The sequence below is a fragment of the Panthera tigris genome, chromosome B3 (assembly GCF_018350195.1).
Source record: "Panthera tigris isolate Pti1 chromosome B3, P.tigris_Pti1_mat1.1, whole genome shotgun sequence".
Taxonomy (NCBI): Eukaryota; Metazoa; Chordata; class Mammalia; order Carnivora; family Felidae; genus Panthera; species Panthera tigris.
The window spans coordinates 113,162,652-113,188,426 of record NC_056665.1 but is presented as its reverse complement, the minus strand read 5'-3'; the positions used below and the strand labels follow the sequence as shown (position 1 = coordinate 113,188,426).

The 25,775-nt window shown below is 36.0% G+C and overlaps 1 protein-coding gene across 7 annotated transcripts in view; it reads right to left on the bottom strand.

Annotated features, from left to right (window-relative positions):
• Positions 1-25,775, bottom strand: part of RAD51B (RAD51 paralog B) — a 641,285-nt gene that overhangs the window by 569,422 nt on the left and 46,088 nt on the right. The window contains exon 9 of one of the 7 annotated variants that reach the window (XR_006218944.1): positions 18,109-18,573. The exons of the other annotated variants lie outside the window; for them this stretch is intronic. The gene's annotated coding sequence lies outside the window, so the exon portion shown is untranslated. Of the gene's footprint in view, positions 1-18,108; positions 18,574-25,775 lie in introns of those variants that run through there. 7 annotated transcript variants of the gene reach the window in all.

Below are 25,775 nucleotides of genomic sequence, written 5' to 3'. Positions count from 1 at the left end.
GTATGGAAACCAATTTGACAATAAATTTCATATATTGAAAAAATAAATAAATAAAAATGAATCTGATTGTATTGACACTAAAAAAAAAAGTTCATTTAATTTAAAGTGAATAGCTACAGATGGGCATTGAGGACGGCACTTGTTGGGATGAGCACTAGGTGTTGTATGGAAACCAATTTGACAATAAATTATATTTAAAAATAAATAAATAAATAAATAAATAAATAAATAAATAAATAAAATGAATAGCTACCTATGGCTAATGGCTACCATATCAGACAACACAGTATTAGAATAAAAACTCAGTGAAGACAGGTATTTTTGTCTGTTGAATGAATAAATGAACGAATGCACACTCAAATAATCCAAAAGGTATATCTTAGAGAAATGTACAACACATGGTTAGAAAAGTATATTAGAGATAGTTTATATGGCTTTGAATACAAACAGCTTAAACTTTGCTACCTAATAAAGAACCACTGACATTTTCTTTTTTATTATTATTATTTTATTTACTTTGAGAGAGAGAGCATAAGCAGGGAAGGAACAGAGAGAGAGGGAGAGAGAGAGAATCCCAAGCAGGGTCTGCACTGTTAGCACAGAGCCCGACGCCAGGCTCAAACCCACGAACAGTGAGATTATGACCTGAGCAGAAATCAAGAGTGGACGCTTAACCGACTGAGCCACACAGGTGTCCCATGAACCACTGACATTTTATTAATAAAAGAAGTATAATAATTGTTTTAGGATAAATAATCTGGCAGCAGTGAGCAGGTACTGACAGGACAAAGTGTGGAAAAAAAGAGAGATGGGTAGCTAATTATAGTTGCTTAGGTTAGAGATTCTCAAACTTGACTACATCAGCCAAGACATTATCTCCAAATAAGGGCACAAGCCCAGAGACCAGGGATTAGGACTTGAACATATCTTTTTGGGGAACACTCAACCCACATACAGACCTCTTCACAGTCTTAAAAAAGTACTGAGGTTCCCAAAGAGCTTTTTTAAATGTGGGTGACATTCATCCATATTTACCATATTATAAATTAAAACTAAGCACTTAAGCATTTATCTATTCATTTATTTCAAAATAACAATAATAAACTCACTCCATGTTGACTTAAACAACATGCTTTTATGAAAAATAACTATTTTTAAAAAAAAAAAAAACTCATGAAAAGAGTGTCAATGGTTGTTTTTTGTTTTTTGTTTTTTTTTTAAGTTTATTTACTCATTTTGAGAGAGAGGTACATGAGCATACAAGCAGGGGAGGGACAGAGAGAGACGGAGACAGAATCCCAAGCAGGCTCCATCCATGCTGTCAGTGCAGAGCCCAGTGCAGAGTTCGATCTCGCAAACCATGAGATCATGACCTGAGCCAAAATCAAGAGTCAGATGTTTATATGACTGAGCCACCCAGTCGCCCCAAGAGCGGCACTGCTTTACGTGTTTGCAAATCACAATAGAAGACGGCTAGATTCTCATATCTACTTCTACAATCTATTGCAATGTAGAGTTTTGGTTGAAGTATCTGAAGATAATCTGGCCTCACACAGATATGTAGTTTAAAAAAAATGAAGTGTTTCAATGACTTTTTCAGATAACAATAGACGTTATTCCTTGACAGTACACCAATACTCAACAAGTGGTCATTTTTTTAAAGATCTCCTACAACATGAACTCTGAAACTGTATCAATGATCTTTTTGTGCTGTTACATTAAAATCCATTTCTTTACTTTGCATTTTGAGTGGATATTTACCCAGGCATGATTCTATAATACCATGCATTGGTCACGTGAAATATGTTCATTCTGTAGATCTTCCCAATGTTAACACATTTCAAATACGATCAATCTCATCAGAAAAGTCATTTAGTATTGGGAGGTTTTCCACATTTTTGTTTTTGCTTGAAATTTTTGTCATTGCTAATGACAAAATTCTGTTTGTTCATTTTGGGGAAAATTTCTACCAAATACCAAATTCTGAACAACTACATAAGTTTGTCTACCAGTCATTTTTTTTTTCCCTAGTAAAAATGGTGTCCCATGAGGGGGAGGGGGAACAGCTAGCTCAGCCCCCAACTCAAACAGCTGCAAAAGTGCTATTCATTGAGACAACCATAAAACTTCAGAATGCAGGAGTGCCTTATGAGTATTTACCACATTGTCAAAAGAGTAATAATAAAACATGTACTTAAGGGGCAAGACCTAATGAAATTAAGACTCATTCCTAAGTAAAACTAGACTTTTTTTCACAAGCATGTGGCAGTGAAGAATGCACGGATTCCTAATACAGTTTGTACCATGGCCTTAATTTGTGCTAAGGCAACTACAAGTGTACCCATCACTGTTTTTTCACCATCAGTGCAAATGTCTACACAGTGAAAAAGGCAAATAACGATTTAATATAAATATGAAAACAATGACTTTGCACACTCCTGAAGAGCCCCAGAGACTATCTCCCTAGGAGTCTCCAGATCAAATTTTGAGGACAACTGCCATAGATAAGTGTTCTTCAACTTTGATGTGCATCAGAATCACCTATGACCCCAAACTAATGAATTAAATATCTTCATATGTTGACAAAGCACCATTACAGTTATCTTAGGTGCACCAAAGGTTGATAACTCCTGACCTAGATGGTATATGATAGATAAAACTAGGCTTATAGCAGTGGGAATAAACAGCAGGAGATAGCAAAAACTAAAAGTCTTTACAGATGAATGAAGTGTGAGAATATGAAGAAAATTTAAAACACCAAAAGCTTTGAGTCTTGATTACTGAAAAAAATGGCAATACCATTAAGAGAATGAGAGAAGTCCTGAGGAGACTATTAAGGAACTAGAGAAATAGGAGGGAAGATCTATTATTTGTTCCTAAATCTTCCTCAACAGAATTAATCCCCTCTTACTCTATGCTTTCACTAAATGTTGTTTTTATCTCCATTTTTAAACTTACTTCACTTAAAATTTTACTTCATCCTGCATTATATTACAGAGAGCTGTTTATATGTCAATCTCCCACTCAGTAGAAATTAAACTCCCCGAGTGCCTGAGTGTGCCTGGGAGTGCCAGTCCTGGGCTCAAACAGTATGATCTTGGAAGTGTTACTTAATCTCTCTACACTCAGTTTTATCATGTCTAAAATAGGGATAAATGATCTACTTTTTAGGGTAACTGTAAGGATCAGAGATAAATTTTCACAGGAATTAGCATAATGCCTAGCACATAGTAAAACTCCATCAGCATAGTTGCATTTCCCTTAAAAGTACCCCTTTTACAGCTAAGACTTTTTTGAGTGAATACAGACCTTCAGTAATTCTCACTGTAAAGCAAATACATTAACACTTCATTCACAATTAATTATAGAAATGATACCACAATTTGTGAACTGAATCATCCAACTTATCCTTTAGAAAAATGGGCAACAAGAAGTACAAGTGTATAAGAGGTTTTGTTTTTTTGGAATGCCACATCTCACGCTGCATAAAAAGTAGAAGAAAAAAATCTCAAAATAAAATTCCTAGATTGCTAGTGGATTTAACTTACTCCTGCTATCCTTAAACCTCATATATACAGATAATTTACAATTTATGGCAGAGGAATGAAATTCTTTTCCCTGTTTATGTAACTGAAACACACATCTGGTCTAAAAGACAGCAGTTTGCAAGAGTCATTTCATAGAACAGAATAGAAGGTCAGTACAAAAGTCCATTTAGATGAAATAGAAACAGAGCTGAGGAGAGAATGGGAAGGGGTAATCCTAAGGGAGGTAAAATGCAACTCTCACAGCTGGCTTTCAGCCAGCCTGGCTAAACTTACATCTCCTGACTTGCCAAAAATAACATTAGGGTCTTTTTGACCACAAGCAGTTAGGGCTATAGCTTTAGGTTTCAACTAAAAATAACTATAAAAAACTCTCCAAAAATATATCAAAGTGTGATGAGAATTTTTAAAACTCTATCATGATCCAATAAATGTTGTTTCTATTACAATCAGAAATGATGTGCATCCTACCCCCTTATTTCTATATGGCATGCATGAAGAAGGTTGTAACTCTAGAGAAAAAAATGTGGAGTGCCTTATCAGGATGCTTTCAGTTACAAGTTAATAAAAATCCAATTCAAAGTGGCTTAAAATAACACTTCTCCAGCTTCTGTACACATATCAATGATCTAGACATCCTATTAAAATGGAGATTGTGATTCAGTAGTACTAGAATAGGGACTGAAATTCTTCCTTCCCAAGCTCACAGGTGATGCTCACACTACCAGTCCATAGACCACAACTTCACTACCAAGGACTTAAACCATAAGGAAATACATCGACTAACATATCTGGAAACCCAGGGGTAAGACTGTTCAAAGATGTCATCAGGGCCCCAAGGCTTTTCTATCTCTCTGCTCTATCACCCAAATTGTCAGCTTCATCCTAAGGTTGAATATTTTCCTCCCTCACTCCACCAATGGTATCATTTGATTCTGAATCCACTGCATCAACTTTTCCTGCTTTTAGGAATCCTGTTATATTGGCACATCTTTAAAATCTTGACTGCATTCTGTAAAATGGCTTTCTAAGCTCCTTCATCTACTAGAATTCATACTAGAGTAAAACGATAAAAAATAATTTCAAAATACTTTATCAAAATAAAATGACAAAGAAGTTTATTATTTCAGAATATATAAAATTATAGCATAATAAGAATAAGAATAGCAATAGGATATATAGTAGTAACCTAATAGTAAAGTAAGAAACAAATTCATATTGTGGGATATACAAATGAATAAATAAATGGTTAAAGAAATATGGCCTTTGGTCTTGAATCTATCTTTCCAAGAAAGCAAAACTTGTCCCAGGTCAATTTCATGGTACATAAATTATACCTGAACAAAACTGTTAAAAAACAAAAACAAAAAACCTTCCCCCTACTAATACAGAGCAACAACTTGTGAAGAAAAATGTGTATGAAAGATGTAGCCACATGTCACAAATGCCAAACATCTACTATTCAGTTTAAACAAAAATCAGTGTCACATAAATATAAAAAGCAATACCAAAAATGTGGACTGCCTGCTCTGATCTAATGTTGCTCTACATCACAGAACTCCTGGACTCAGGAAATGTAATGTTCTCTGTAAGAGGTACTCTTTGCTAGTAAACAGAAAGTAAAAGCTGGAGTCAACTATCTGGGCTCAAAACTTGCACAACAGTTGTTCCTAGGAAACGCCTGGCAAACATCTCAGTCATAATTCACTAACAGATAAGACATTTTTAAAAACTATTAATACTTGAGAAATTTGATCATTTTACAGATTGGGCTCACTATTTCATAGGGATCTCATCTTTCATTTAGCACTAACATTGCAAAGGAAGAACTATTGTTTCAACATCAGATCTATGATACCCAATATAAATCATTATACAAGACCATCTTCAGATATAGGTCTATGCTTTTCAATTTGAATTCTAATTGGTACCTAATCCAAGTCACTGCATAAACCTAGCACTACATAAATCTAGTGAAATGTAACAAATTAAACAGTATTATTACTCAAAATAGCCAAGCTACAGAAACAATCTAAGGCTCTGTCAACTGATGCACGGATAAAGAAGATGTGGATAAAAGAAGATGTGTGCATGCGCACACATACCAGAATAGTCTGTCATCTGTGACAATGTGGAAGAGCCTAAAGGACATTATGTTAAGTGAAATAAGTAAAATAGAGAAAGACAGATACTATATGATCTCACTTATATGTGGAATCTTAAAAAAAAAAAAAAAAAAAAGGCTGGATTCCTAAAAATTGAAAGTAGAATGGTGGTTAGCAGAAGCCGGAGTGGAGGAAATGGGGAAATGTTGGTCAAGAGCACAAGTCTTTAATTATAAGATGAATAAGTTCTAGGGATCTAACTTCCAACAAAATGAAAAAGAAATCTCTCTCTGGCCTCCAGGAATCTGCTTATTCTGGTTATTACTTCTCCTTCAACCTAATAGGTATTTATTTGCCTCACAGACGTAAAAATCTGGAAGCAGAATCCAGAGCTGACATCCAGTGATATCAACATCCTTAGCACATTAGTTTATTACATCATGGGCACAAGATAGTTGCTGCTCCTTCAAGGCAAAAAGGAATAAGCAATGAAGGACCATGCCAGAACATCATTTCCCTTTTATCTGGAAAGTAAAAGCTTTCTTGGAAGCTTCCCTCTCCCCACTAATAAGCCTTCCCTTAAATGTTGTGGCAAACTGTATTTTCCAAAGAGGCCACGCCAACATATCCCATCCCACATGTTCTTTTTATGGTGTGACAGACATCTCTAAGTGAGAGGTCATGTCCTCTCCCTCTGAATCTGGGAGGGGACTTGTGACAGTGTCAACCAACAGAGTACAGCAGAAGTGATGCTATGTGACTTCTGAGGCAGGGTCATAAAAAGAATGCAGCTTCCATCTGGGGCTCTCTCCCTCAAGAAGCTCTCAGAACCCAGAGAACATGTTGAGACCACATATGACTGTTCCAGCTGGGCCCCTAGCACACACAAGCATTAACTGCCAAGCAGCATGAACAAGACTTCAAAGGATTCCAGCCCCTAGTCTTTGAGTCTTCTGAGGCCTCAGACATCATGGAATAGAAACAAGCTGTTTCGATTAGCCTTATCTGAATTCCTAACCCATATGAGAAATAATAAATGATAATCACTGTTTTAAGTCACTACTTTTTGGAATAATTTATTAAGTAGCAATAAAGAACTAAAACAGATATCATTGACAAGAACTGGGTCACATGCCTACCCTCTACTGCCAAAGAACCCAGGAAATCAGAGAACCTGATTGCCATGAACTTTTAGCTAAGTTGGGCACACTGCCAGTGAAACACAACCAGGGTTCTATTCACAAGGGAAAGATAGAAATGAGTATTGGGTAGGCAACTAACAGTACCTACCACAACCACTCACTTAAAATTTATTATCTCCTACCTTATATCATGTTGATCTTTCCTTAACTATATGTATTATAACCAACAATAGCAAAGACTATTTCATTATAAAATCCTTTAAATGGTGGTTACTCTAAAAATATTAGCTATTTAACTTCTGAAGGGAAATATTTAAGTTACACTATAGAAAGAATTCTAGATCCTAGAAACTGTGAGGTTCTGTGCATTTATTTCAAAATGCACAGGAAAGGTTTTATAACTTTTTTCTATAGTTTTGTTTTCAGAATAATTTCTCTGGAAAAATGCTGGAGCAATTGAAAAAATGAATAAGCTTTGAAGATCCCTTTTGGTATACAGACAAATACCAACTGACCCCAGAGTCAGAATGAGTCAGCACAATGGTGTCTGGAAATCCTGCCCAGAGCTGGCCAATATAGGCACTGCCCCAAACCTTTATGTAGAGATAAACATTGGCGCAGGCTAATTAACAACTGCAGAGTACTTTGTGGGGCTCCTGGGTGGCTCAGTTGGTTGCGAGTCCAACTTTGGCTCCGGTCATGATCTCACTTTTGTAGGTTCAAGCCCCACATCAGGCTCTGTGCTGACAGCTCGTGGCCTGGAGCCTACTTCAGATTCTGTGTCTCCCTCTCTCTCTCTCCCTTCCCCACTCATGCTCTCTCGGTCTCAAAAATAAATAAATGTTAAAAAAATGTAATTTAAAAAATTGCAGGGTACTTTGTAAACATAAAATGTTAAATATTTATTTTTAAATAGTCACATTGATTTAAGACTAAATGATAACTTACTCGTAGTAGAGCAGGAACCTCACTATAAATCCCAAAATGTACTAATTCCTAAGTGCTCCAGATCACTCATGATTTTTACTGAGTCACTGCCTCTATTTCTTTAAGTAATAAGAATAAAAATATAGAAACCAGACGTTATTGCAATTATAAAATAAATCTTAACATTAGTCAGAAGACATTCCAAAATTTCTATTTTAGCTTATCAGAAGTTAAATGCATTATCTGAATTTTGAAAACCCTGATTCATCATTCAAAAACCTGAAGCTGGTAAGAGTCACTAATTCACGTTCAGGTGGTTATAAAAATATCAACTAATATTCACATAATACTTCAGAATTTACAAAGTCCTTTCATATATATATATATATATATATATATAGTCCTATATAATTATTACATACAAAAGTGCTTTGTAAACTGTAAAAACCTCTATAAAGGTTAGTAATCTAGCAATATATATTTATTATTATTTATTTACTAACATTATTAGTAATAATAATATTAAGCCTTATGAAGCAAGAGCTTTTATCCCCTTTCTACAAATAAGGATACTAAGGCTCAGAAAGGAAAATTGACTGATCTACAATCACAAAGCTAGTTGAAATGCATTTGGTTCTTAAAATCACATTTTCTGACTTGAAGTTCTAGGTACTTTCTACTGCATCACACTGTTTCTACAAGATGTTTACTTTTCAAAGCTTGGTTGCAGAGACTGGAAAAAAAGGTAAAAGGAGAGGTCTATTGTTGGACAGAGAACTGTCATGTCCAAAGCTGTGGGGCAGGCCAAGCTCATGCTCCTGGACAACCAAACAAAAACAAACAAACAAAAAGAGGTTCATTCAATAATAGTCTACGAATGAAACCAATTTTAGTAAATTTAAGGTAAGAGCATTAAAAAAACTTTTCAGGGACACCTGGGTGGCTCAGTCAGTTAATCGGCCAACTTCAGCTCAGGTCAGGTCATGATCTCATTGTTCATGAGTTCGAGGTCTGCATCGGGCTCTGTGCTGACAGCTCAGAGCCTGGAGCCTGCTTCAGATTCTGTGTCTCCCTCTCTCTCTGCCCCTCCCCTACTTGCACTCTGTCTCTCTCTCTCAAAAATTAAAAAAAAAAAAATTTTTAGGGGCCCCTGGGTGGCTCAGTCGATTGACTGTCTGACTTCGGCTCAGGTCATGATATCACAGTTCATGAGTTCGAGCCCCGTGTCAGGCTCTGTGCTGACAGCACAGAGGCTGGAGCCTGCTTCAGATTCTGTCTCCCTCTCTCTCTGCTCCTCCCCTGTTCACGCGTTGTCTCTCTCTCTCAAAAATTAATAAAGATTTAAAAAATTGTTTTTAATTAAAAAAGTATTTTTAATTAAAAAAAATTTTTTAATAAAAAAATTTTAAAACTTTTCACATTACAACATTTTCAGCATTTCTTTAAAATACTGCACTTTGGTCCTCATCACTACAAGCATTGCTTTATTCCAGTTCAGGCCAGAGCTGTTCCTCCCTTAAACATATACACTAAAGGTCCTTTGAGTCATGATGCTTATAAAAACTACCTCAAGTTGTAAGTTCCTAGGAACTTTAAATTAAACTCATGAACAGCCAGTTTTACTGGACACATCTGGCCATGAAACTAAAATGTCTCCTGACTAGTCACAGCACGCATTGAGTTTTCATGAAATATCTCAAAGCAGAATCTTAGGAGGTTGTCTGAACTTCAGATGTTCCCCAAGAGAGGTCCAAAATACAATTACTTAGGAATTATTTTCCTAAAACAGCATACTTATCCCAGGACTAATGCTACAAGTTTGCCAATTCCAGCTTGAGAATACAGAAACCCAACACGTCTTTAGCATATTCACTGGCAGATAAAAGGCATTAATGATACTCTTAATATACATGTATGATTTATACGTAGGTAAAAAAGCAATCAAAGCTGAAAAAGCAATCAAATACTTGTAAGTCTACAAGTATTTCTCTTACTTGAGATACTGATACCACTAACATAGAGGTACCTCCACAGTTACACTTCCACACAGCAATCAAAAAAGCATAAAGCAAAGTGTGAGACTTTCCATTGAAAAAGGCTTGGAAGAAATCATTCTGAGTATTGAACAGCTTTTAGTATAACAATAAAAAGCAACGAAGCAGAATAGTTTTCACTACTGCATTTTAAGAAGTAGTGTTCCATTGTGAATAAGAACACATATGTTAGAATCAGACAGATCCGAGTTCAAACCCTACCCCTTCCACTTACTAGCGTTTGTGATTCTGGGAAAGTTAGTTAATCCTTATATAAGCCTTAAACTGTAAAACAGGAATAATACAACCTACCTTACCAAGTTACTTAAAATGTTAAATCAAAAATGTTTGAAATGCACTCACTACAACACCTGAAACAAAAGTAAATATTCAATAAGGTATAGTTATTTATTATTAACAGTCTTTCAAGACTAGAACAATTTCAGCAATTACTTACTTTTGCCAGTAAACCAATTAACACAAACTCTGAGATACTAAATAAGGTCCCTGATCTTGAAAGGGATGTCAAAAACCAAACATTTAGGATCAAAATTTAATTTTAGGGGCACCTTGGTGGCTCAGTGCCCAACTCTTGATTTTGGCTCAAGTCATGATCTCACGGTTCAGGAGATTGAGCCCAAAGTTGGGCTCTGTGCTGACAGCACAGAGCCTGCTTAGGATTCTCTCTCTCTCCCTCTCTCTACCCCTCCCCTGCTCTCCCTCTAAAAAAATAAATAAATACTTTAATTTTTTTTAATTTAATTTTAAAAGAAGCTTAGGTTTTCAAACTGTTAATGGTAAGAACAAGAGCCCTGCTGTCTTTTTAATCCTAAACATTTTTCTCTCCTATGACCATCAAAATAGGATTAAAGAGCAATCATTTGATTTAAATGTTTTCTTTTAATAAAACATTTCCCAGCAGAGACTGAATCAACATTAACAGAATCAAAACAAATAGAAGAATGTGAATTTGATAAGGTTATATCTTTTTCAATATCAAGGATATAAACAAAAGGCAAAAAATGGGCAGGGAACAAATTGTTCAAATGAGAAATATCTAACTTTTAATATCTTCTATTTTAAATTATCTTATTTGTATTGGAAGACAAAACCTTTAAACCACAGATGTTACATATTTACATAGACTCTTAAACGCATGGAAAATTTTTTAAATCTTACAAAGTTAATTAAGTGCCCACTTAAATTTTTGCACTCAATAAAGGAAAACATTCTAACTAGGGTAAAGTTGTTTTCTGTTTTAAAACTAAAACTTTGCCTAAGATGTCAAACTCTATTAAAAATTATGAACTATCAGAGGAATAAATTTACTAACTTAATAAACTTGTAACAGGAAGAAACTTAGCACATCTAACTCCATATTGCTTCTATTTCCCTTGCTGCTGTGACCTACAGCTTAGGAACTTCTGATTAGCACTGTACATAAGTATGTTAATCATTGAAGGAATTTTGCTTATGGCAAAAACTGCTTTTTTACCCAAAACCTATCTCACTTGAGGAGATAAGGAAGTATGTACAGAAATGACTATGCTATGCTTAAGATTTACAGGAACACATGACCAGATTCCTATACTGAAAGATCAACTGACCAAAGATAAAGAAGTTACATGACCATCCTCCAATGTCTATAGATGTCAGTCACATTTTGACTCCAACCCCCAATGCTTCTGAACAGAGCAGGATGTGATCAAAGATATACTTTGAGAAAAATTTATAGCAGTGGTATGTACCTATACAGAAAAGAGATGAGCAGACCAATGCAGGGCCACCTAGGTGGCTCAGTCAGTTGAGCATGTAACTCTTCATTTCAGCTCAGGTTATGACCCAGGGTCGTGGGATTGAGCCCCACATAGGGCTATGTGCTGGGTGTGGAGCCTGCTTAAGATTCTCTCTCTCTCTCTCTCTCTCTCGCCCTCTGCTCCTCTCCCCCACTTGCTCTCTCTCTCTCTCTCCCTCCCTCTCAAATAAAACTAAAATAAAAATTGTTTAAAAAAGACCTTAATTGTTTAAAAAAAAGTAATAATATGAGAAAGATGTAGTAAGTGATATTATTCAATCACGCAAATGATTTCTTGAGGGGTCTTAGACAAATGACCTCATTTGTCTGCATCCCTGCTCTCACTTGAAAATTGAAGTTTGCCACTCAGCCACAACCTTAAGATTCTCAATTGGAAAATTCTACAAACACATCAAGGCACTGTGTTAACAGATATAAAATAACACTAAGACTATGACCTGCAACTTGCTTTCATTTCTAGCTTTTTCTTAGCAACATAACTTTGGAATTATGCCTATGCCTCATCAGTTTAACCACTATCTATCTGTCTCCAAAAAAAAGCAATCCCTTTCTGAGTAAGAATGTACCAAAAGGGAAAGGGTCAAGATTAGACATGATAGGGGCACCTAGTTGGTTCAGTTGGTGGAGTGTATGACTCTTGATCTCAGGGTTTTGAGTTTGAGCCCCATGTTGGGTAAAAAGATTACTTAAAAATAAAATCTTTACAAAAAAAAAAAAAAGATGAGACATGACAGAGTTTTAATAGAGCCTATGAAGGTCTAACTACCTGCCTTTATTTCCCTCTTTGTAATCTATAGTCCCAAGTAAAGGACAGAGAAGGGGTACAAAGCTCCTTACATAACTGTTAGAAACAAAAAGAGAACAGTGGACAAGATACAGGTCTCCCCATTATCCAAAAGCATTCCTATGAAACCCTTCATAATGCAAAAAGGCATAAAGTGAAGAAGCAATTACTATTAACGTATATGGAAAAAGTTTTGAGCATTCCCAGATCCAAAAAATCACCTCTCTTAGGTTTTCTGATACCTTAGGACAGACACATCTTGCTAAGAGATGCACAAAATAAATTGAGATAAAGCACAGATGCTCAAAGACACAGTTCAAAGCTCTGGCAGCTTAATACTGAGATGCTGAGTGTAGTTCTCGGGGAAGGAGTTGGGCAGCGCCACTCTCCCTGGTCAGGTGCATGCTGCCTCTATTATAAGGGCTCGCTGTAAAACAAATGCGGAATGCTATTTTTGCTTTTCATCTTTTCTCATAAAAGTGAACATCCTCTTCAGATTCCTTTCAGTTACTTATAGAAGGCTTAAGAACAATGTCCAGTGCCTAGCAAAGAGTTTTGCTCACAATTGCTGAAGATGGAATTAAAAAGAGAAAGAAGACAGTATGAGATACAAAGAATAAGTGAGTTAAGCAGGCATTAAGAGGGTGCAGGCAGTAATAGCATCCATCGGCAAAACAGCTAGGATACAACAGTAAAACATGATTTTTCTGTCTGACGAACTTACAGCTTTGTGAAAAAGAAAATTTGGAGGAAAGAGATAATATACACCATGCATCTGGAATGACGTAATACTCAAATTAATAAGTAATGGCTACCTTTTACTGAATGTGTCAAACACGGTGCAAAGAACATTACAGACATTATCTCATTTAATCCTCACACCCCCATGAGTCAGATATTATTATCCCTGCTTTTCATATGGGAAACTAAGACCTGGAGCTAGGATAAATAACTTACTCAGGGTCATAAAATCAGCAAATAGTGGGGCTATGATTCAAACCAACATCTAAGGCCAAAGCCACTCTTAACCACCAGGAACCAGGCTGATGATACTGAAGGTGATGGGAAGTAAGCAGGTACTGAATAAATTTTGAAATGTAGCCAGCTAGATTTGCTGAAAGATGAAGAGCAGGGTATAATTGAAAAGGTGTTAGGTAAGATCTATAGAACCAGATGACTATATCAATGAGATGCAATGCCTTATCAAAAGACAATCCCTTTCTGGCCCCTACTTTCCTTCTCTAGATACAACCAATGGGCATTTCTTTATGAGCTGTGAGAGCCAGTTCATAAAGCATATAAAAGCACCCCAACCTACTCTCCTTTTTAACTTTCTATTTTGAAATAATCTTAGACTCACCAAACAGTTGCTAAAAGAGTAGAGTTCCTATATACCCTTCAACTAGCTTCACCTAATGTTAACATCTTGTGTAACCATAGTACAACTATCAAAACCAATAAATTATAAGTGATGCAATACTAGTAACTAAATTTTGCCAGTTGTGAGTAATTGCAAATAAAGTTTCCATAAATATTCTTGCACATATCTAGTGATGCCCTATGTCTCAGGGGTCCCCAGGACCATGCTCTGGGAGATGATTCACTGAAAGGACTCACAGGTCTCAGAAAAGCTGTTACCTTCAGTTATAGCTTTTTAGAGCAAAAGGATACAGACTGAAATAAGCAAAGAGAAAAGGAATATGAGCAAAGTCCAGTAGAAACCAGGCACAAGCTTCCAGGTGTCATCCCACAGTGGAGTTGCATGGACATGCTTAATTTCCCCAGCGATGATGTGTGACAACACGTGCGAAGTGTTATCAACCAGAAAAGCATGCCCAAGCCCTGGTATCCAGAGATTTTACTGGGAGTCAGTCACAAGGCATCTAGGACCTGCATGACTAACCACAGTTTTTAGATTCCAGTCCCCATAGGTGTTCACCATAAATCAAATTGTTTGCATAAACTATCTGATCCAACTGGTACTGTGTGGTCCAAGGCCTCCAGCATATGAAAACACTCTTCTAGAAAGAATATTCCAAGGGCACTGAATTTGTCTCAGAGACAAGAGCCAATCTTTGAGATAGGCCTTTCTCGGGAATGTGCTGGGTTTGGGCAATTCACACCAGTTAATTCTTTCCTACACAACCTATGAGTGCATTTCTGAGCTATCTCATTCATTTTAACAATGGCATGATATTGTATTCTCTGGATGCACCACCACTAATTTAGCCTACTTATTAAACTTTAAGCTGTTTCTAACTTTTGGCTTCTCTCAACACTAAAAACAAAGTTTTAGAAGTTATAAAGAGCTACACAAAAGAAAATACAACTTTCTGGAATTATTGTCAGTAATGATACACAAAGGTTTAGTCTAGTATGAGTTTTAGTCACTTGAATGAATAAAAGGGTAGCTTTCAGAGTAACTTGATTTCAATTGTGAATGAACAAACAGAAGGCACTTATGGAAAACAAAAAAAGTTGTAAAGGACATTTCTCATCGCATAGAAGTCCTATAGTGTTTGCTTTCGGTAGTTAATAGGAAGTAATCAAAGTAAACCAAAAATCAGGGGCACCCTGGGTGGCTCAGTCGGTTAAGCATCTGACCTCAGCTCTGGTCATGACCTCAGTTCATGTGTTTTAGCCCCACATCAGGCTCTGGGCTGACAGCTCAGAGTCTGGGGCCTGCTTTGGACTCTGTGTCTCCCTCTCTCTCTGCCCTATCTTTGCTAGTACTCTGTCTCTCTCTGTATCACTCAAAAATAAATAAACATTAAAAAAATTTTTTTAAGTAAACCAAAAATCACATGAGCATACAATAACATTACACAATAACAAACTATAGCTCTAGAGTTTCGATAACTTTTACATATATATATCTAGAGTCTAGGATTCTTATTTTACAATCAGAATGCTTCATTAGGCTTTCACAATAAATGCCAAGTACTGAGTTTTTATGTTAATAAGAATAAATGTCAAAATCAGGGGTACATACACTCTCCCCTATCCTATAAGTCATAAACATAATATTCTAATTCTGTAACTAATAAAGCCTTAATTATTTTAAATGTATAGGCCTAGCTGCCTATTTTTTTTTTAATTTTTTTAAGTCTGTATTTAAATTCCAGTTAGTTACCTTACAATGTAATATTCATTTCAGGTGTACAATTTAATGATTCAACACTTCCATACAACATATTTTTTCCATTTTTAATGCTTATTAATATCTAAGATAAGATATAACCCTACAAGATTAAACTTACTTTGCATGATGGGACAGCTAAAGGTAGAAAAGAAGTCCTGGGCACCTGGGTGGCTTGGTCGGTTAAGCATCCGATTGTTGATTTTGGCTCAGATCACAATCTCACAGTTGGTGAGATTGAGCCCTATGTCAGGCTCTATGCTGACAGTGTGGAGCCTGCTTGGGATTCTCTCTCTCCCTCTCTCTCTGCCCCTCCCTTGCTCATGCTCTCTAGAAAGGAAGGAATGAAGTCCTGGCCCATGTGAAGTTTACCAATAAACTGAGAAAAAAAGAATGTATTTTTATGCTTTTGTCAAATAATAACAAAATGCTTAACCTTACAATATGTGCCTCACAAAAAGAGAAACAAATAATTTCCACTAGTTAATGATTTAAAACACGTCTTTAAAATAAGAAATACACATATTTTAATTCATTTTTCTGCAAACAGCTTTAAACATTTAAAAAACATTAATATTTTGAAAAAAACTTTGTTATGCAATAAATTATAGTAATGCATATTCTTAAAAGGCACATAATCAAGAACAACAATCAAGATGACAACAACAGGAAAATTGGTTATAATCACATCTCAGTAAAATAGTTTGTATTTTAACAACAACTTTCAATGAAAATAAGACATTTTCTTCTTAGATTGTTTAAATAGTATATCCAAATTTTTCTTGATATACCACTTTTCTAAGTTCACTTATTCCCATATACTAGTCCCATATATATGGTCCCATATACTAGTCCCATAGACATATATGTCACTAGTTCCCATATACTAGAAAATATTTATACCATATCAAGAAATAAAGATAGACCAAGATAGAAGGGAAAGAGAAAAGAAATTTCAATGCTATTCATATACTAACAATTGAAATTAACTTTGTTGAATTCTCGGAGTACCTGGGTGGCTCAGTCAATTAAGTGGCTGACTTCAGCTCAGGTCATGATCTCACAGTTTGCAGGTTCAGGGTCCGCGTCAGGCTCTATGCTGACAGCTCAGAGCCTGGAGCCTGCTTTGAATTCTGTGTCTCCCTCTCTCTATGTCCCTCTCCCGCTAGTGCTCTGTCTCTCTCAAAAATAAACAAACATTTAAAAAAAAAAACTTTGTTGAATTTTCTGAAACACTAAAAATTTAGACCTTGGCACTTTGTGCATTTTTTGCATCTGGGTTGGCTTGTTCAAAATACAATTTGAAGCATTTTTGAAGAAGCATCTTGAAAGTTAAAAAGTTAAACTCCTTTTATCAATGTATTTTTATTCCCCTTTATTCAAACAGCTTATAAAACTCTAAGATGGAAAACAAGACAAATTAACAACATGGCTAGCATGGCATATTATAAAGGTTAGTATAAAAAACAAGGCAGGAATGTCAGCAGTAAGCATAAAAAAATCAAATTATGTTTAAAAAAATAAAGAAAAATATTCAAATGGATGTAAATATTATATATATATATATATATGGTAAGTATATTTTCATAAGCCTTAATTATAAATTTTTTTTAAGTTTTCAGGTCTCTTCACAAAACTCTTAAAATTAGTTCCCTCCTCCGTAAACAATAGGTGCATTACCAGTAACCCATACTAAAACTTAATCATCATTTAATAAATTACTTTCCTTATTCAGCTCAAGAGATAAAACTTTACTTTCAGCTCTTCTTTGCAGATGTTGAAGTTAGTATACAACCCTGTGATATTATTTCAGGTCCCATATATACTCTTTTAAAAATTAAGATATAACTGACATCTCACATTATATTAGTATCAGGTATACAATATGATTCAATAATTGTAATTTTATTAGCTGTTATTTCCTAAATATTACTTGTCCATAGTATGAGGCCCTGGAAATCAGAGAAATAGAAGACATAATCCTGTCTTTAAGAAGTCAACAGTTCAGGGGCACCTGAGTGGCTCAGTCAGTTGGGCGTCCGACTTCAGCTCAAGTCATGATCTCACAGTTGGTGAGTTCAAGCCCCACATCGGGCTCTGTGCTGTCAGCTCAGAGGCTCTGTGCTGTCAGCTCAGAGCCTGGAGCCTGGAGCCTGCTTCGGATTCTATGTCTCCCTCTCCCTTTGCCCCTCCCCCACTGGCACTCTCTCTCTGTCTCTCAAAAATAAATAAAAACGTTAAAAAAAAAAGAAGTTTGTGTTCATTATTATTCTGTAAGTCTCAGAGAAAAAGATAATCCCACTATAGAAAAAAGTACCAAAACTGTCATCCAAAAGATCTTGCATTCTACCCATTAATTGCCCTCTCCTATGCTAAGTATCCTTGAACAAGTCAGGTCACGCTCAGCCTGTGTCATGTGTAAAATGAAAGAGTTAATCTAAGTGACCTTTAAGACCCTTTTTGGCAAGAAAAGCCTATTATTTTAATCTGATACATAATTTACAATATGTGTAATAACTATTCTGTGTATGGTAATTAGAAGTCTGTGATAACAAGGCAACATAAATAACCATAACCACAATTTATTTTATGCGAGCAATATTTAAATTCTTCTCCTATGTTATTTTCAACCAGTATCTACAAACAGCTTTAGAGTGTTCTGGTTTTTTTCCAATACTAGGATGGACACACTTTTAAAGACAAAGATTCTGCATCATACATCCCAATAGCAGAATGTCCCTTACACCTCAGCCCCATAAACTACAGGAAACAGGATTTTGCAAGACTTATAGAACTGCATTCTCAAAACATAGTCTGTAAATATGTTCAATGGTCTGTAAATTCTGAGAATTTTTAACTTTTATGTCGTTTCAGTGATGGCCTCAAAATATTAGTATAGACACTTTATAAATGAAAACTGCAACATGATGTCAGTGTCTGTTTTCAATCAAGTGATGCCAAGTCATATCACACGAATTGTCAGGGACTAATGAGAAAAGAGTAATGGCAGACTTTAAATGTATATGCATTCACACCCAGGTGACGGCCAAATGATGTCACCCTTCCCAAACAGAAGAAGGTTCTGTAGAGAGAAAAGAGGTGGGAAAGTTGAGTCACCATATGACCTACAGGAGAATATGTATATGTATACATAACAGAAGAATATGTATATGTATATACACATACATATATGTATACATATACATATTCTCTCTCCCTCTGTATTATATACATATATATATAATCCAAAAGAACCTGTGCCATAAATTAATTTATTTATGTTGCAAGCAATAATTTGATTTAGCAAATCATCAACAGCACAGTAATTAATTTGAATGGTACTGTATTGTTTGTAAATGCAACCCACATTTATGGTTTCATACTGTGATTTGATACGAAAAGTCATTAGCTTACTTCATTAATTCTTTATGTTTCTGTAATATTAAAATAAAACTGAAGTCAACACTGGGGGTTCATGAAAATATTACTTGCATTTAAAATTAGATCAATACCTGGGTGGCTCAGTCAGTTAAGCGTCCAACTTGGGCTCAGGTCATGATCTCACGGTTCATGAGTTCGAGCCCAAGTCGGGCTCTGTGCTGGCAGCTCAGAGCCTGGAGCCTTCTTCAGGATTCTGTGTCTCCCTCTCTCTCTGCCTCACCCCATTCTCACACTCAGTCTCTGTCTCTCTCAAAAATAAATAAACATTAAAAAATTTTTTAAATAAATAAAATAAAACTAGGTCAATGCCTTAAACTAGTTGGAGGAAATACTGCTTTTATGAGCAGACTGCTCTATTCCCTTCCTCCTAATTCTATAAACTTGTGGACTTGAGGTAGCACTAGCCCTGGGTGCTTAGCCTAGAGAGAAGGAAGAAGGGAGATGGATGCGGAATTGGGGCTGAAAACTATGACCCGTGGATCAAATCTGGCCCTCCATCTGTTTTTGTAATCAAAGTTTTATTGAACCACAACTATACCCATTTGTTTGCAAATTGTTTACAGTTATTTTCAAGCTATAATGGCAGAGTTTAGTAGTTGCCACAGAGATAGCATAGCCCACAAAGCCTAAAATATTACTATCCGGCCGTTTACAGAAAAAGTATGCCGACATATGGCCCAGATGAGCTAATAGGGCAAAATGAGAATAGACCACTAGCATTTGAAAGTCCTGAAGCAAGCAAGCAAGCTATTTCTGGAAGAGAGATAAGACAGTAAGATTCTCTCATGGGTAAAATGAAGGTGTTAAATATTAGTTATAAACTTACAGCTTTCTTCAACTAATCATTTGTTAAGCTGTACGTGAGGCTCTGTGCTAAGTATATTTAATTCAAAAGAACAACTAGTTTCTACTATCAGAGGAATACTTTTAAGTACCCTCCTCTAACTTTTCTAAGGATCTATTGAAGACTGAGCACTATACCACTGTTTTAAAGTTGGGCAAGTCCCATATTTACATATTAGAAAACTGAAAGATGGCAAAGTTATTAAGTTACAGTTATACGGTTAATAAATGGAGGAGTCTGAATTCTAACGCAGATCCATTTGACTCCAGAGCCCATGTTAAAAACTAGTGTAAACTGTAATTCTTCTAATACTATGGAAGTCTGTGAGGAGAAAAAATCTTCTCACCCAAAACCCTCCAGCAAGTAAAGACTCCTTGAGGTTAAGTTTTGGCATAATTTGATTTTTCAGAGACAGAAAGCCTCCAGAGACATATTTTAAAAGGCAATAAAAACTCTAAGAGTGTGTGTGTGTGTGTGTGTGTGTGTGTGTGTGTGTGTATCCTCTACTGCTTACCTGAAATTCTGTGAACCAGAGCACTATTGATCTCACACATCGAAACAAAATTTACCCCTAACGTGTCTTTATTAAGGTACACAGAGTCTACTGTTCTAATGCTTTATATGCATTTAAAAACATACATAAAATAGAGGTTTTAGAAGTACAAGGTAAAAAGTAAATATGGATGTTTCCAATGTTTTATTCTAACACCTCAATGTATCATCTTATGCCCACCATATGAACAGTCTGCTTTGGAGATTAATGATGAAGAAGACAATGCTTTACCTTCAGCAAGTAGGGATAAGATCTAAAATGCAAATGAACCAGAGACCTAAGATGTTGATGAAAATAAATTTGGTGAAATGGTGTACATGATTTGTTTCTTGTTAGAGGAAAAGGGCTAGAACCACAGTGTAGTGGTTATTCTACTGCATATTCTCTGAGCAACTGTTTATGTCTCTCATAATAGTATCAATAAATTAGGTACACTAGGCTTATGGACAGTATGTATTTTTTTCATATTGAGCCTCCTAGGCTGCCATACTATAAAATAAATCCTTCTTAATTTGAATACACTTAGCATAGTACAAGTTTACCCCCTTCACAAGGCTGTAAGACTTTACCCATATTGAAGTAAACAGCTGTCTTCTGTAGACAATGAAATAAGTGATCTAGTCAAATACATCTAACATGTACGCAGGGATTTGGTATCCCAGTAATAGCAAAGGGATGAACATAAATGTTATTCTCTATTACCTAAACTTTTATTTTTTTTCAATATATGAAGTTTATTGTCAAATTGGTTTCCATACAACACCCAGTGCTCATCCCAACAGGTGCCCTCCTCAATGCCCATCACCCACCCTCCCCTCCCTCCCACCCCCCATCAACCCTCAGTTTGTTCTCAGTTTTTAAGAGTCTCTTATGCTTTGGCTCTCTTCCACTCTAACCTCTTTTTTTTTTCCTTCTCTCCCCCATGGGTTTCTGTTAAGTTTCTCAGGATCCACATAAGAGTGAAACCGTATGGCATCTGTCTTTCTCTGTATGGCTTATTTCACTTAGCATCACACTCTCCAGTTCCATCCATGTTGCTACAAAGGGCCATATTTCGTTCTTTCTCATTGCCACGTAGTACTCCATTGTGTATATAAACCACAATTTTTTTTTTAAACAACAATTTTTTTATCCATTCATCAGTTGATGGACATTTAGGCTCTTTCCATAATTTGGCTATTGTTGAGAGTGCTGCTATAAACATTGGGGTACAAGTGCCCCTATGCATCAGTACTCCTGTATCCCATTTACCTAAACTTTTAGAGGAATCATGTCCATGAAGTCCCAAGAAATTAAATAATTATGGAAACATTTCAATTAAGTAGTAAAAATAGACCATGTGTCAATTGAAAACTTGTATCTGCTACCATTTTGTTTTAAGATAGGAACATGAACTAAAGCTTAAAATATAATGATATACTTTATCATGGTGAAAAATAATGTGTGTCAAATATGGTGAAAATCAATCAGATATTTCACAAATGTCATAAAAGAGAAAGCTATAGAAGTCCCTAGTGTGATCAATCACAAAAGCTTTAAAAAAGATGTTAGTATAACAAAATGTCAGAGGGAGAAATGGCCCTGCCTTTGTCTCCTGCAGCTTACATGCTCTGGATATTCTCCTCCTGAGTTACTACCTGAAAATCTCAAAACTTTAAAAGAGGATTCAAGTCACTCATGGCCACCAAATCTCAGAACTGTAACATCTTTGGGGGCCCTAAAAGTCCCTAAAATGTATAATTTTATGTGCTACATACTACTCCTTCTTCACTCCATGAAAAAAAGTTAGTGAAGAGTATTCCCTATATAAACTACTCCAAAGAGCTTCTTTTTGTGACTCTCCACAAAACTAATAAAATAAAATACCTAGATCTAAATCTTGACTGAGATCATAACATCTTGTTATACAACACTAATAAAAAAAGAACAAAATAAGGCCTTGAGAGATCAGTTTTTCTTCAAACTTGAGGGAGGATATTTCTTCTCACATGCTTCTAAATAAACAAATCATCTCCAGAAAGAAGGCATGTATTTAAAATACAAGTTACTGGGGTGCCTGGGTGGCTCAGTCAGTTAAGTGTCCAACTTCAGCTCAGGTCATGATCTCAAGGTTGTTGAGTTCAAGCCCTGCATTGGGCTCTGGGCTGACAGCTCAGAGCCTGGAGCCTGCTTCAGATTCTGTGTCTCCCTCTCTCTCTGCCCCTCTGCTCTCTCTCTCTCTCTCTCAAAAATAAATAAACCTTGGGGTGCCTGGGTAGCTCAGTCGGTTGAGCAACAGACTTCTGCTAACATCATGATCTCGCAGTTCGTGGGTTCCAGCCCTGCATCGGGCTCTATGCTGACAGCTCAGAGCCTGGAGCCTGCTTCAGATTCTGTGTCTCCCTCTCTCTCTGCCCCTCCCTTGCTCACACTGTCTGTCTGTCTGTCTGTCTCTCTCTCAAAAATAAATAAACCTTGCGGTGCCTGGGTAGTTCAGTCAGTCAAGCATCCGACTTCGGCTCAGGTCATGATCTTGCAGTTCATGGGTTCAAGCCCTGCATCGGGCTCTATGCTGACAGCTCAGAACGTGGAGCCTGCTTCGGATTCTGTGTCTCCCTCTCTCTCTCTGCCCCTCCCCCGCTCATGCTCGCTCTCTCTCTCTCTCAGAAATAAACATTAAAAAAATTTTTTTAATAATAAACCTTTAAAAAAATGTTAAAATACAAGTTACTGAATTAACTTTTGAGGTTAAAACTTTCTGAACCCAAACTGAGACATTTCAGCTTTTTAAAAATTTGCCTCCACATTTTCATTATTATTTATATTAATATTTATGTTCATTCACATTTTCAGCAGTCATTAACATGCTGGTAGTGTTCACAAACTATCCAAATAAAATTAATTCTATAGACAAAAAAAATTAGTTGAAAATAAAAAAGCAAACACATTTCAGAAAGAGGAATTAGCAAGAGGCTAAGGATCAGTTAGGTTATGTTTCTTACCTTTAAGTCTTAAGCAACTTGCCTTTATAACTCAACTGGATAAAAACTACAAAACTGATTTTGAGGCTACTATAATGCAACATGAAATAAAACTTTAGGAATTTGACATTGACAAATTCTGATGACAATAGCAATTTTTTAAAAAAAGACTGTTAGGCCAAAGCTTGAACTGCTAAAATAAAGTTTACTGATTAAACATACTTGGTAATTCTCTTTTCCTTGAGGTAACAGAAAGTTAAGACCAGAAAAGAAAGAATCATAAAAGATCCTCTAGCATAAGTGTTTCACTTGCTTTTTGTTGTTGTTTCTTAAGGAAAAATTAATGTATAATTAAAAAAAACACACTCTGTTTGGGTATACAGTTCTGAGTTTTGACAAACTCACACACTCATGTAGCCACACTACAATCAAGATATTGACCATTCCCATCATGCCAACAAATTTCCTCATATCCATTTGTTTTATTTTAATGTTTATTTTTTGAGAGACAGAGAGACAAAGCACAAGTTTGGGAGGGGCAAAGAGAGAGGGGGACACAGAATCTGAAGCCGGGTCCAGGCTCTAAACTGTCAGCACAAAGCCTGACAAAGGGCTCAAACTCTCAAACCACAAGATCACAACCTGAGCTGAAGTCAGAGGCTCAACAGACTGAGCCACCCAGGCGCCCCTCCTCATATCCATTTGTAATCAATCTCCTCACTTTCCCCGCCCTGGGCCCCTGAAACCACTGACCTGATTCTCACTTCCATAGTTCTGCCCTTGGCAGAATATCATAAAACAAATCATATAAAATGTAGCCACTTGAGTCTGGCTTCTTTCATTTAACACAGTGTTTTTGAGACTCATCAATGTTGTTTATATCAGTTCATTCCTTTTTATTGTTGAGTGGTATTCTGTTATATGAATGTTCCATTATTTGAGTATGAATTTCTTTATCCATTCACCAGCTGATACACATTCATGTCGTTTCTGGTGTTTGGTGACTGTGAATAAAACTACTAAAAATATTTTCATACAGATTTTTGCAGGGATATATATAATTTCTTTGCATATAAAAAAATACCTAGGAGAAAGGTTGCTGAGTCACATAGTTAAAATGTTTAACTTTACAAAAAATTGCCAAAAGTGTTTTCCAGGGTGGCTACACCATTTAGCATTTCCATCAGCATGGATGAGAGTTCCAGCTGCCCCACACTTTGATCCGTATTTGGTATAGTCAGGGTTTTGGTTTTTGGTTTTTGAGTCATTCTAATAGGTGTGTAGCTTCAGTGTGATTTTAATTTACATCTCCCTAATGACTGAGCATCTTTTCATGTGCTTATTTGCCATTTGTAGATCTTCATTAAAGTGTTTATTCACATCTTTTGCCCATTTAAAAAATTACACTGACAGTGAGTTTTCATATTTCTATCTCTAGTTACCAGTCCTTTAACATTCAAGTCATACAAGCATTCATTATCTGCCAGACTGTGGCTTGTCTCTTCATTTTCTTAAAAGTGTCTTCAAAGAGTAGAAGTATTAATGCTTTTTATGGCTCATGTTTTTTGCATCATCTAAGAAATCTTTGCCTCGTTCAAAATGACAAAGACTTTCTCCTGTGTTTTCTTCTAGAAGTTTTATAGTTTTAGATTTTATGTTACAGTGGGTGATCCATTTGGAATTAGGTTTGTGTAATGGTACAAGGAATTGGTCAAGGGTTGCTTATTTTTTACAGATATCCAATTGTTCTAGCACCATTTGTTGAAAAACTACCCCTTTTCTATTGAATTACCATAACTTCTTTGTTCAAAATTAACTGACCATCAATCTATTTTCTGGACTCTATTCTGTTCCACTGATCTGGGAATCTACCCTATCATCAATACAATCCTGTCTTAATTACTGTGGCTTTATAGTAAGTCTTGAAATCAGAGAGTGGAAGTCCTCTATACTCTCTTTTTTATAAATTGTACTGCCTATTCTCAGTCTTCTGCTTTTCCACATAAATTTCACAGTCGCCTTCTTGATTTCTACCAAAAGCCTACTAGGATTTTGACTAGGATTGTGTGTTAAATACATAGATCCATTTGAAATGAAATGACATCTTGACAGTATTGAGTCTTCAGTCCATAAGCATGATATGTTTCCATTTATCCGGATCTTCTTTGATTTGTCTCATCAATATTCTGTAGTTTTCAACATAAAAATATTACATATATTTTGTTGTATTTACCACTAAGTATTTCATGTTCTTGGTGCTCTTATAAAAGTCAATTTCAATTTCCAATTGTTCATATCTAGTAGCTTTTGGTTTTTGTGTAAAATCTTTGGGTTTTCTACTAAAAATATATCATCTAAGGTGCTCCTGGGTGGCTCAGTCAGTTAAGCGTCCGACTTCAGCTCAGGTCATGATCTTGCAGTTCATGGGTTTGAGTCCCGCATCAAGCTCTGTGCTGAAAGCTTGGAGCCTGAAGCCTCCTTCAGAT